This window comes from Ailuropoda melanoleuca, chromosome 9, assembly GCF_002007445.2.
Source record: "Ailuropoda melanoleuca isolate Jingjing chromosome 9, ASM200744v2, whole genome shotgun sequence".
Lineage (NCBI taxonomy): Eukaryota > Metazoa > Chordata > Mammalia > Carnivora > Ursidae > Ailuropoda > Ailuropoda melanoleuca.
In genome coordinates, this window is record NC_048226.1 from 4,430,508 (window position 1) to 4,443,320 (window position 12,813).

A 12,813-nucleotide genomic window follows, 5' to 3' on the forward strand; every position below is an offset into this window, starting at 1 on the left:
ACCATCTATATAATGGTGGGTCAATCAGATGTTCTGTGTCTTCTCACTTGATTCATGGATCACTAATGATGTATTCTAGGCCAAAATTTGTAACTTTCATCCATTTTAGATACAACTTCTAGTTTACAACAAATATAGCAGAAAGAAGGATACCTAAATGACCCCACAAGAAAACAATAAGACAAAGACAAATCCAGAAGTTAGGACAAAAGTGGTCAGATCTCTATAACAAGTCAGTGTTAAAAAAAAAAAAAAAAGTGGGGGAAAAGGGAAGGGATGTGCTAGGTTAAAAGAAATTAGGATCATAACAAGCAGATATGATGCAGGGAACATCTCTGAGATCATAGGGGATCTCAGTGTAGTATGCTACGGGTATTAGATAAAACATTACTAAAATGAAAATGTACAGATTATTGGCTGAAAAAAGTCCACTGCAAAACAATATGTACTTACAGTGGTTCCTCAAAAAGTTAATAGAATTACCATATTATCTATCAGCTCCACTGCTGGGTGTATATTTACTCAAAAGAATTGAAAGCAGGAACTTGAAGACATCTGTATGCTCATGTTCACAGCAGCATTATTCACAATAATCAAAAGGTAGACACAACCCAAGTGTCCATCAGCGGATGAATGGATTAACAAAATGTGCTATATGCATACAGTGGAGTGTTACTCAGCCTTAAAAAAACAATGAAATTCTGATACATGCTACAACATGGATGAATCTCAAAGACACATCAAATGAAATAAGACCGTCACAAAAGTACAAATATCATGTGATTCCCCGTGTACCAGGTACCTAGAGTAGTCAAAAGGAGAATGGTGGTTGCCAGGAAGTGGAGGGGAGGAGAGAACGAGGAGTTGGTATTTAATGAGTATGAAGTCTCAGTTTTGGAAGAGGAAAAGTTTCTAGAGATAGACAGTGGCAATGGCTGCACAAGAATGTGATTGCCCTTAATGCCACTGAACTGTACACTTAACAATGATTAAAATGGTAAATTTTATATTATAATATACTTCACCACAATTTTTTAAAAACAGCATTACTACTATATGATCTAATTTCAGTGAAAAAATGCACACACATGAACAGGAAAAAATCTGGAAAGATACAAGCTAAATGATCTCTAAGTGGTGAAAACGGCATTTCAACATTAATGTTCTACAATACCTGTACCACGTACTACTTCTGTAGTAAAAGTTGATGTTATATAAAGCAAATAGAAAAAACATGAGTGCTAAATTTGATCTCGTAAAAATATGTCTATGATTTTTAAAAACACACCCAAGAAAAAGGAAAACGCTACAGAAAAAGATCTGCAATAAGCATGAGATCAAAACTTAACAACCAAATGTACTGAAAAAGCTCTTACAAATAAAAATTTTTACACTTTAAAGTCCAAATAGAGAAATGGGCAACAGACTTGAACAGGGAAACACCAATGCCATTGAAGAGGAAGTTCAAGTATCCAATACACACTTGGAAAAAAAACCCAAAGATAATAAACAATGAAATAAACTCAAATTAAATTACCAATAAAATACCATTCTCTCACAATCAGATTGTTGAAAGCGTAAAACGCACTCTCAGATGTTCCTGTGATACTAAAATTTGATCACATCTTTCTGGAGGGCAATTGAACCGTATGTATCATGTGCTTTTAAAACAGTTACAACTAATGAACGACTGATACAGAAAACACAGATGAACCTCAAAACCAGAGAGCCAAGTGGAAGTGTTACATAAAAGAGTACATACTATGGAATTCTGCGGGGCGCAGGGGGCGTTCTGGGATGAGGACAATATTGTATACCTTGACAGAGGTTTGGATTACACAGCTATATGTGTGCATTTGTCAAAATGCAGCAAATGTACAATAAGTATTTCATTACAGTATGTAAATTCTACCTTAAAAGAAAATAAATACTGAACTCTAATGATATTCATGCTGCAGTGCTGAAGAGAAAGTGCACTAATGTCTGCAATTACTTTAAAATGCATCAAAGAAAAGAGATGTATGGAGAGGAGGACGGATAGATGGATATGCGTGATAAATCAAGTATAGTAAAATGCTAATGTAAAATACAGGAGCTGGGCATACCAGTGTTCATCATAAAACTCCTTCAAGAATGTTGTACATTTGGGCCAGCCAGCTGGCTCAGTTGGTAAGGCATGTGACTCTTGACCTCTGGATCATGAGTTCGAGCCCCACGTTGAACATACAGCTTACTTGGGGAAAAAAAAAAAAAAAAAGAAATGCTGTGTATTTGAGATTTTTCATAATAAAGTGTTAAAAATACAAACAAATAGTGAAGAGCCTTTAGAAAAGCCTTCTGGAGCGCTGGAAATGGTCTATCTTGATCTGGATGGTGGTTGTATGTGTGGCACACGTGGTAAAATTTGTATCAAGCTGTACATTTAAGATTTTATACACTTTACTGACTGCATTTATACCTCAAAAAATGTCTTCAATATACAGCAATCAGAATCGGACTTTCAAGTGCATATAATTAATATCCTCAAAAAAATAAGGGAGTATGATGCAACCAAAACACACGAGTAAGCAATAGGGAAGGGAACAAAGCACACATCTTGAACACAAAACCTGTCCAATTGAAGAGCTCAACAGGCTGGAGAGTGGAGGAGACCTTGAGGACTGAGTCAGAAAGCTAGCTACAAGAGTACCTTCCACAGCCCTCCCAGACGATAGCACAGAGAGGGGAAAGAAAAGCAGAGACAAAGGACAAACTGAGATTGTCTAAATCCTACCATTTGAACGGAACCACAGAAAAGAAATGAACAAATGGAAGAGGGACAACATCTGAAGAAATAATAGCTCAATGTTTCTTAGAACTAAAGAACAAAACTGTAAAAAAAAAAAAAAAAGTTATTGGAAGTAATCTACATGGATGTAAGGAAACATACCACCATTTTATGACAAGCTCCTCCTGACCGCAATTTCAGCGACTGTGCAACTTAAGTGATCCTTGCTCCTTTCCCTAGTTTTCAAGCCGTCTACAATGAATGTTACTTTCATAATGCAGAAAAGTAAAAGTTTCCTTTTATAAAGCAAATCCAGAACCAAAGGACAAGAGAGGCTTTTTCAAAAACTCTCACCTTGGGGCGCCTAGGTGGCTCAGTCGGTTAAGTATCTGCCTTCAGCTCAGGTCATGATCCCAGGGACCTGGCATGGAGCCCCACATGTGGCCTCCCTGCTCAGCGGGGACCCTGCTACTCCCTCTGCCCCTCCCCGGGACCTCCCCCCACAATGGACACATGGGCTCTCTCTCTCCAGTAAATAAAATCTTTTTAAAAATTAAAAATAAATAAATAAATAAACTCTCACCTTTTTAGTCTGGCTTTTGCCCCATGCTGTTGTAGTGAACCTACAAGTGGTCACTGCAAACTAGGGCAAGTCAGTTGATGCCTTTAAGTTTTTGCTTCTTTAGGCCTTCAATAGGGACAATAAAATCCCTCCTTCCTACCTCACAGGAGTTTGGGGAACATCAAATAAGATGATGTATAAAAACAGCACTTGGTAAACTGTAGAGTGCTATACGAATGGTGACACGTTATCACAATCCTCCCAAGCTGGTAAACCCCAACCTCTGAGTTGCCCTCCACTGCCCTCACCCCTCACTCCCCAAGTCTGATATGTCCCCTAGTCTGCCAGCTCTTCCTTCACTCATTCCCTCCTTTCCCAAACCACCACACTACATTACCTATACCTGATTTTGCCCTATGCCTGAACCACAGCCACCACCCCCGGGTAGTGCCCCACCTCTAGCTTTTCCTCACCCCAGCCTCTGCAATTTCTTCCTAAAACTTAATCTTCATGAAACAGGTCTACCCTGTAACCACCCTGCTGAAAATGAAAAGCCTTTGGGAGTTGTAGAGGTTTACAGGATGGACTTCATGAACTCCTCCTCCCCACTCCCCCACCCCCTTTCAGGCTCTCCCTCCTACCTGTGGTCAGGTTCCCCAAATTCTGCACAACAAACCAACACCGCCCACCCCCATGAACATCCCCCTATTCTCTCCCTATCCAGGTCCTCCCAGTCTTCCCTAGGCGGGGGCGAGGGGTTTAACCTGCATCTTATGACCAATCCAGACTCAGCTCCTGCCTGTTCTCTAAACATGCTCTCCATACCTCAGGTGCTAGCCTCACTTCCAGCTAAGAGGCCTGCCCCACCTCTCCAGGGAGAACTGACTACTTGTGCCCTGAGGGCAGGGCCTGGCATAGCCCTCCTACATCCTTTAAACTAGGCGCTGGAAATTAACCTGTTAATCATTTTAGTACTTAAAAAAAACTTTCTTTGCCTAACTGAATTTCATAATTACTTCTTTGGTTTTCTGTGTAGCTGTAATACCTATGTGTATATTCTATCTATTTACACATAATATACTGTTTAGCTATTATGCTTTAAAAAGTTATACTTTGTAAATTCTTCTGTAACTTTCTCTCAACATTGTTTTTGAAATTGATCTATGTTGACACCTGAAGCTATAACCCATTCATTTTCAAAGTTATGAAGTATCCCTTTTCAATATATTTGAATATATCACAACTTATTTATCCACTATATTGCTGATAGATATTGGAGTTTAATAAAAAGGTTGCTATTAGAAGCAATGCTGTTATGAGCATTCTTGTACATGTTTCTAGTTCACATGTACAAGCATTTCTAAAGGTGAAACTGCTAGGTCATAGGGTCACACGTTCAACTATACCTGGTAATGACAATGGTTCTTCCGAGATGAATACTTCTACCTACAGTGTTGAAGACTGCCTCAAATACGGTCAAGCTTTTAAATGTTTCCGATCGTGGGTGTAAAATGTTATTTCACAGTAGCTTTAATTTGCATTTCCCCAATGAGGTCTTTTCATGTGTTTATTAGCCATTTGGTTTCCTCTTAAATAACAGGCCAGTCTGTGTTTTTCAACTGGGCTGTCTTTTTCTTAATTGACATGCAGGCGTTCTACATATATTCTGGATACTAATCCTTCATTGGTATTACGTGTTACAAATTTCTTCTTCCAGACTATGGTTTTCCTTCCTTTTCACTCTCCTTTGATGAGAAGTACTTTATTTTAAGCTAGTTGAATCTGTCAACCTTTTCCTTTATGGCAAATGGTTTGTGTAACTTGTTTAATAAGCCCTTCCTTACCCAGGGGTCATGAAAGGATTTATATTTCCTTTTAAGAAAAAAGTGTTATAAACTTCAAAAAGGAAGTTACATAAGCGATCAATAAGCACATAAATAGTACTCAAAATTATTAGCCATTGAGGAAATGCAAGTCAAAACCACAATGAGAAACCACTACACATCCACCAGGATGGCTAAAATTAGGAAACTGATAACACCAAACAGGGGCAAGGATGTGGAGCCACTGAGCTTTTATTATACATTGTTGGCAGGAGTGTGAAATTGTAGAACCATGTCAGAAAAGGTCAGGCAGCTTCTTAAAAAGCTAAACATACACCTATCCTGTGATCCAGCAACCCTGCTTGGTATTTCCCGAAAAGCAATGAAAGCATATGTCCACAAAATAATTTACACTAGGGTATTCATAGCAGCTTTATTATTAATAGCCCAAAATTAGAAAGAGCCCTGTTGTTATCCATCAACAAAAGAATGAAGAAGTGGACTGGGATCTAGTCGTAACAACAGAATACTACTTAGCAAGAGAAAACATGCAACAAGTGTGTGTAACATAGATGAATCACGGAAATACTGTGCTGAGTTCAAGGAGCCTTATACAAAAAATACATATTTTAAGATCCTATCGATATGAAGCCTAGAATAGGCAAAAATAATTTATAATGTATAAAAATCATCACAGTGGTTGCTGGCAGGTGGGGTTAGGCATGGGGAAGGAGCATAGAGAACTTTCCGCTGGGGGACAGTAATATTCTGTGTCTTGGCAGAGATTTGCACTTAGTATATACATCTGTCAAACAAAAAGGAAACAAATTTTGAACTCTAGTAAGTGACAGGCTTACTGAAGTGTTCAGGAGTTAAATACACTGATGTCTGGAACTTTGAAATTCATGTAAAAACAAAACACTGTGATGGACAATGGGATAGAAAGAGGTGATAAAGCACATAGGGGAAAATGTTAACTGCAAATCTAGGTGGGAGGTAGATGGGTACACATTCTTTCAACTTCATGCTTGAAATTTTTCACAATATTAGGGAAAAGACAAAAACATTTTCAGAAGGAACAGACTGGCTTTAAAAAATAAGCGGATATATTTGAGCAAAGTTTGCCTTTGAGAGAGGTGATGGAAAGAGCAGCTCAATCCTTACACATGGCTGGTGCTTGGAGTTTGCAAAAACGCTTTTACAAAGATCATTTTAAGTGATCCTACCAAAACCTGGGTATTCTAGTCTCATTTTACGCTTGAGAAAACTTGGGATCGGAATTTGCCAAATATCACACAGCCAGTGCCTGATGGAGCTGGACCTAACACGAAGGTGCCTGGCTCTTCTGTGGTCTTTCAAACACACCTCACTAGGGAGTTACCATCCTCCCCAAACAACTGAGGGCAACATGCAAACTGCTGATGTGCCACTACCCCCTCGGGCTGTCCCACCAGCAGAGTGCGAGGAGAAGTGGCTCCTGTCCCTAGCGGCACATGAGGGAGAGACACAAGCAGACAGTAAAGAAGCATGAATTCAACAGACCCAAGGGCTCCTTCAAACCCATTCACCACAAAAGCACTGGCAAGCCCCACTCCCCGAGTTCTTTGAGGCCATCTTCAAAGTTTAGGGAAATCTGTGACATCCTTCCTGTCTGTGTGGTTGGACAAACTGCATATGATGCCTGTAGCTAAGAAACTGCAATACAAAACTTGTCAAAACCCTTCTCTGACACTCTTCTTACCAGAGCAGAACACAAGCAGAACAGAAGGAGGGGGCCCAGGAACATTGCTCAACCCTAACACAGCCAGAAGTGAAGGCAAAAGCTTTAGCAATCACCCCACACATTAATCACTGGCTTCAGGGTATTTTGGCTTTTTGTGAAAGCACATACAACACACCCCAACAGTTTTTGTTAAATTTAAACAAGGTGAGATAGCCTTAGAGACTGGTGCATTTATCCAAACATTCACTGAGTGTGCTAGCCGCTTTGGGAAATGTAAGTAATCTAGGACGTAGTCCTTGTCCTCAAGAGGCCTATAATCCCACAGGAGGCTCAAGTCAGATCTCCTAGGCCTGCAAGGGCTACAGGGGAAGATCCTAAGAGCTGAGAAAAGAGAGTGCAAGTACAACCAGGGGTTCAAGAAACATTTCAACTGGGCCTTGAAGATGCACAAATGCAGAGCTGGGGGCAAGGAGTGCTGTGCTCTGGGCAAAGCTGATGGGAAGAACTAGCCCCAAGAGGGCTCCTGGTTAAGGAAGGCTACCTGAAGCCTGGGCAGGAGGAAGGGAGAGTGAAAAGGACTCCCGAGGGAGGCCTGCCAACTCATGTCGGGAGAGCAAAGAGAACAAATGAGAGGGCCTCACGGAGGCCTGACTTCAGTTCCCTGGGGCAGGGTCAAATATGGCCTCGACTCTCACAAACTTGGGAACCTAAAGCAGGGCTGGAACCAATTTCCCCAGCAAATCATGACTTAAAATCCTGATAATGTGGATTCAGGATGCCTGCGCAAAACCCGACCTGTGACATCTGCAACCTAGCAGAAAGCCAGAGGATGGGAAATGCAGTGGAGATAGGGAGTTAACAGAGAACAGCCCAGGAGCAATGGGTTTGAACACCGCCCTAACTGTAGGAGTGTGGGTGAGTTTCTAACCTACAGCGCCTTATCTGCAAAATGGAAATGACACCAGTCACCTCACAGGGTTGTAAGGATTTCATGAGATAACATCTGCAAGACATTCAGCAGAACGCCTGCGACATCAAAAGCATCCAAGAAATGGTGGATATTATAATATGAATAGTCTGCACTCCAGGAACTTGAGTCCAGCACCTCCTACCACCTCACAGCACTGAGAAACCAGGCTGAAGCCGCTGACCTTGGACAAGACCAAGGGATTACTCATGTTCTAAGCAACTTCGCCCTCTCTTCTTTGATTTTTAATTTTAATTTTTAAAAAGTTCTGTCCTTTAAGGCATTTTAGGTTATTCTGAGACATCTGTCTCACCCTGTAGACTCACATCATGAAACTTCCCCTATTAAAGAGCCCATCCCAAATGGGCAAGCTGTATAAAGGAAAAAAAAACTGTCATAAGCTGTTTCACAGGGAACATTTGTGTCAGAAGGCACCATAGGCCTCATTCCAACCCTCACTTCAGCAAGGAGGGTCTGGACTAGCCCAGCACAGGTCTGTGCTGATGGAGTTGTGACATTCAAAACATCTACCTTAAAAACCACACTTGATGTTAAGGTGGTAATGATATTAAGGACTAAAACAATATAGAATATAAACGCAAAGTATTTTATGTATATAATAAGAATTGAAGAAAATGGAAAAGCAATATCTACAGAGATAGATTATAGTCACATATATCAGGAACAGAAGGTTAGGTCTCATTTTGTCAACTACACTTTCAGAAGGAAACTTTCAATAATTCCATAATCTACTCAGAGTCAATGACCCTTAGTGGGGGTAAAAAATCAGGCAGGTCACACAGAGAAATTTGCTTTAGGTAAGGAAAATATAAAAATGTGATTAACCCACTTTGTACATTAAGAGCAAGCAACAAATTTTATTCCATAGCTAAGAAACACCAAGAAACCACTAAACTTTGGGGGACATTAAGCTGGTTAGTTTGGCCAGTTTTGAGGAGGAAGGGAAGAAGATGAAGGTGGTAAAAAATATATATATATAGATATAGATATATGAGAAAATTAGGGGAAGGAGAAGAGGACACAAGTGAAGACCAGTGACAGGATTAAGAGTGGGCATGAGTGGATTCTGAACGCTCAGGCCAGGAACCCTCAGTGAGAGGTCGGTGTGTGGCCTGCTATTATCTGTCACCTGCTGCGCACTGCCCACCCAGCTACACGAATCCTTCTTCGGAGGGAAATCTACCCTGTTCACCACGGTAGAACTGTATTATTCCCTGGTATAAATGCTCTGAAAGGGCAATAACCAGAAATCTCCACAAAACCAGATCTAAATTCTCCAGCCTCCACTCAAACTGGTTTCTCTTTCCTTTCAATGGGCTGGGTGGATTTTCCACTTCTCCAACCTGGTTCACACAATTCTCTAATTCAACAGATGTCTGGGGAAGGCCCACTACGTGGGGGGATACAGCACTGAACAAAACAGATGTGAATGCCACCCTCACAGAGCTGTTTAACGACAAATGGGGGGGGGGGGAAATCACAGCAGTGCACTGGGTGTTTGCAAAAGGGGAGGGGGGCACAGGCTCTCCTCTGACACTCCTGCCTCCACATTCAAATCTTTCAAGGGCAACTCAAGTCCTAGCTAAGGAAAGGGAAGACCAAGTAAATCCAGACTGACAATCAAATATTGAAATGTTACAGTTAAAGCTCAAGCTGATTAAAAACAAAACTGTAAGTGTTCAGACTGAACACAGTATTATCTGCAACCACACAGACTATAACTTCTGAAATAAACAGAACATTTTTAGTAACATTTAAATTTAAGTTCATATAAGATGACCCAGCCTAACGTATGACAAGATCCTGAAGTACCTTTGGAATCATTAAGAAGCAAATTACGTTTATTGTGTTCTGTTAAGTATATTTCTTGTACTTTGAATATTGGCATCTCATGTTAGGAATCATGTCCTAACATGTGGCCTAAGATATAACTCCATTAAAAGGCTCTATAATCGAACAAGCTTAGGAAATGCTGTACACTCTAAACACCATTTGGAGATTCACAGAGAATTTTAAGAAATTAAGTTTTCTGACAAATCCTGCATAAAAGAAATCTGCCGATCTTAATCTGAGCCAATATTTCCCAAACTTATTTTGACATGGCTCCTTTTATCATTTATATTTATTAACAGTCAACAAGTTGCTTCAGGGAACACATGCAGGATACACTATGGTACAGGGGACACACGACTTAATCTGAAAATGCAATTATCAATCTCCCAAGCATTTTGATGAACTAGTGTTTTCAAATGTCCTATTGAAATACAAAAACTTCCCTCAATGAATTTTTTTGAAATCCAGTGATATGCTAATTTACTGTTTTTTTTTAAGAAAAAAATTTTTAATTTTTTAACCATTTTATTTATTTGAGAGAGAGAGAGCAGGGGCAGAGGGAGAAGCAGACTCCCCACTGAGCAGGGAGCCCTGGGATCATGACCTAAGCGAAGGTAGATGCTTAACTGAGCCACCCGGGCGCCCCAAGAAGAAATAATTTTTAATAAACTAAAATTGGATCTTGGTATATTAATATAAAGGAATTCAAATTAATTGTATAATAATTTGATTTTGCTAAATCACTGGAAGTTGATCTTCTCTAAACATTTTTAGATTTCTAGAACATATCTGATAATTTCAAAAGATTCATTCCCTTGGGGTGCCTGGCTGGCTCAGTTGGTGGAGCACGCAGCTCTTGATCTCGGGGTTGTGAGTTCGAGCCCCACACTGGGTGTACAGATTACTTAAAAATAAAATATTTTTAAAAAATAAAGATTTTTTCCCTTAAAGAAAAAATAAGCTAAAAAACATGCTGATATTTACCTCTGCCCTATTACCTGAAATGCCTACATACAAATATCTGTAACTGAGATGTGGTATCAACATGTACAGTTTGTGACTAACAAACATTTCTGTGGTTGTGGTGTTGTTACTTATAATTTGACTCCTCCTCTGGAAATACTAATATTATCTTAAAGCCTATTTTGGAGGTTTTATGGACTAAAATTTCAGTGACTGAAAAGTTTCATCGTTCAGGTAAAATAAAGAGCCTAATTCAGCAAACATTTATTCAGCAGCTACTATATGCATGCCAATGGATTAAGCACTGTAAATGATGAACGTATTTTTCTGGGCCCCAACTCAGGACAATGGTCTGACGATGGGACAGAATATGTAAGACTCTTAAGAACTCAGGGGCCCTACAGACACTGTGGAGAGCAGAACAAGCTGCTGCACTGGAGAGGCTTATAAGACACGGAGTTGAATTTTAGGACACCTGCACCACCCCAGAAAGGCAAGACACAGGGCCTCTTTCTAAAAAGGCTAATTTAGTGACCTAAAAGTTCATTATTAGTTAATGCAAGATAACCAGTATTAGATGTGGGTCAAAAACCTGAAAGCTGTTAACACTTCCATATTCAACTTCACAGGTGTAACGTTTTCTAAGCCAATTACAGAGGCTTAATGTAGAAGCGCCACGCTGACATTAGGAGCAGCTGGGGTTCACAGTCACAGGTTTCTTCAAGAATCTACAGAAGGAATCCAACTTCTGATACTCAGAACAAAGTTAGATTTTCACCTAGGGAATTGGAGGGGTGGGGAAGTCACTTCATCTAGGTTATGCAACACTGAAGGCAACTTTTCACTTTCATATAGAAAAAGTCTCATGGACGACTGCCAGAAATTTAACTCAGAAAGCCACCAAACGGTATCAAACTTGGGAGGTCCAGCAATCCCCAGTAAGCCAGAAAATCCAAACAATTTTGCAAATGACTTTTTAAAAAGCAGCAGCAATGAGAGGGATTATCAACGATCTGAGGCCATGCACACCAAAATTTTTTTTTCTAGTTTAATGAAACATAAACGCATGAATTCCAGTTCCACAATTTCAAATATCTGTAACTGAGATGTGGTATCAACATGTACAGTTTGTGACTCTTTCCAGAGAACTGGAAAGCTGTTGCTGTGCGCCTTAATGAACATCTCCCACACACACCCCCGCCGCCTTTTTCATTATCTTTCCTTTAGGAAATCTTAACGAAGACTAAGCCCAGAAACTTTGACAAAACATAAGGCGATGCGCGCTGGAGAAGACACACAATTGTGAAAGCAGTCACAAAATGTCCCAGTCAGACTCCTTAATAAAAAATTAACTTTGTTCTGAATGCTTCAAAAATCGCGTTTCTGATAGTATTTTCTCACTACGTAGGCTTTAAACACAACACGTATGGTAATAACCGTGAACCTCAAACACATGTGCAATGAAGCAGAGCTGATGTTGCTTCAGATTACGTTTTAATAGTCCCAGAGAAACTGGGACACTGCAACTGCATACATGTGCAAAGCTGACAGAGGGAAAACAAAACAGGGTGGTAGGATCCAGCGCCGCGGCTTCCCGAGGCTAGCCGCCCTTCCATCACGAGAACCCAAAGAACAAAGTTCACGCCGATTTAACGTTTCGGGGGCGCGCCACAATATCCGGGGGTTCCCCGCTCTTGGGTAGGGAAATGACTAGAGCGCCACGGGCAAGTTCACAGCGGGGCCCCGCCATCCGAGACGTCGGATGGGTCCCGGGAACCGACGCTGCGGCTCGGACGGCGTCCTGCTCGCAACCCTACCGAGGAGGGTCCGAGGACGCGCGGCTCCGGCTTCCCCAGGGCCGCTGCTCCGGCAAGCGGGCGCTGGCGCCCCGTCAAAGTCACCCAAAGCCGGGCGAGAGGGCACCGCCGACCGGGAGGGAGCCCCGCCCGGCCCCTGCAGGAAAGTTGCCGCCCGGCCCGAGTTTCGCCGCGGTCCTCAACCCCCGGAGCCCCAGCCGCCCGCCCGGCGCCCCTTACCTTCCTGCCGCTGCCGTCGCGAGGCTCGGACTCCGCGAGGCCGGCGCCGCGGGCCCCGGGTGAGGCGGTGGTCTGCTGGCCGGGTGGGAGGCGCGGCCCGGCGGGCGGTGGCGGCGGC

The 12,813-nt window shown here is 41.6% G+C and overlaps 1 protein-coding gene across 2 annotated transcripts in view; it reads right to left on the reverse strand.

The window, feature by feature from the left end:
• Positions 1 to 12,807, reverse strand: part of PDE8A (phosphodiesterase 8A) — a 169,472-nt gene extending 156,665 nt beyond the window's left edge. For both annotated transcript variants that reach the window (XM_034667834.1, XM_034667833.1), the window contains exon 1: positions 12,696 to 12,807. The gene's annotated coding sequence lies outside the window, so the exon portion shown is untranslated. The remainder of the gene's footprint in view (positions 1 to 12,695) is intronic.
• Between the last annotated feature and the right edge of the window lie 6 nt (positions 12,808 to 12,813).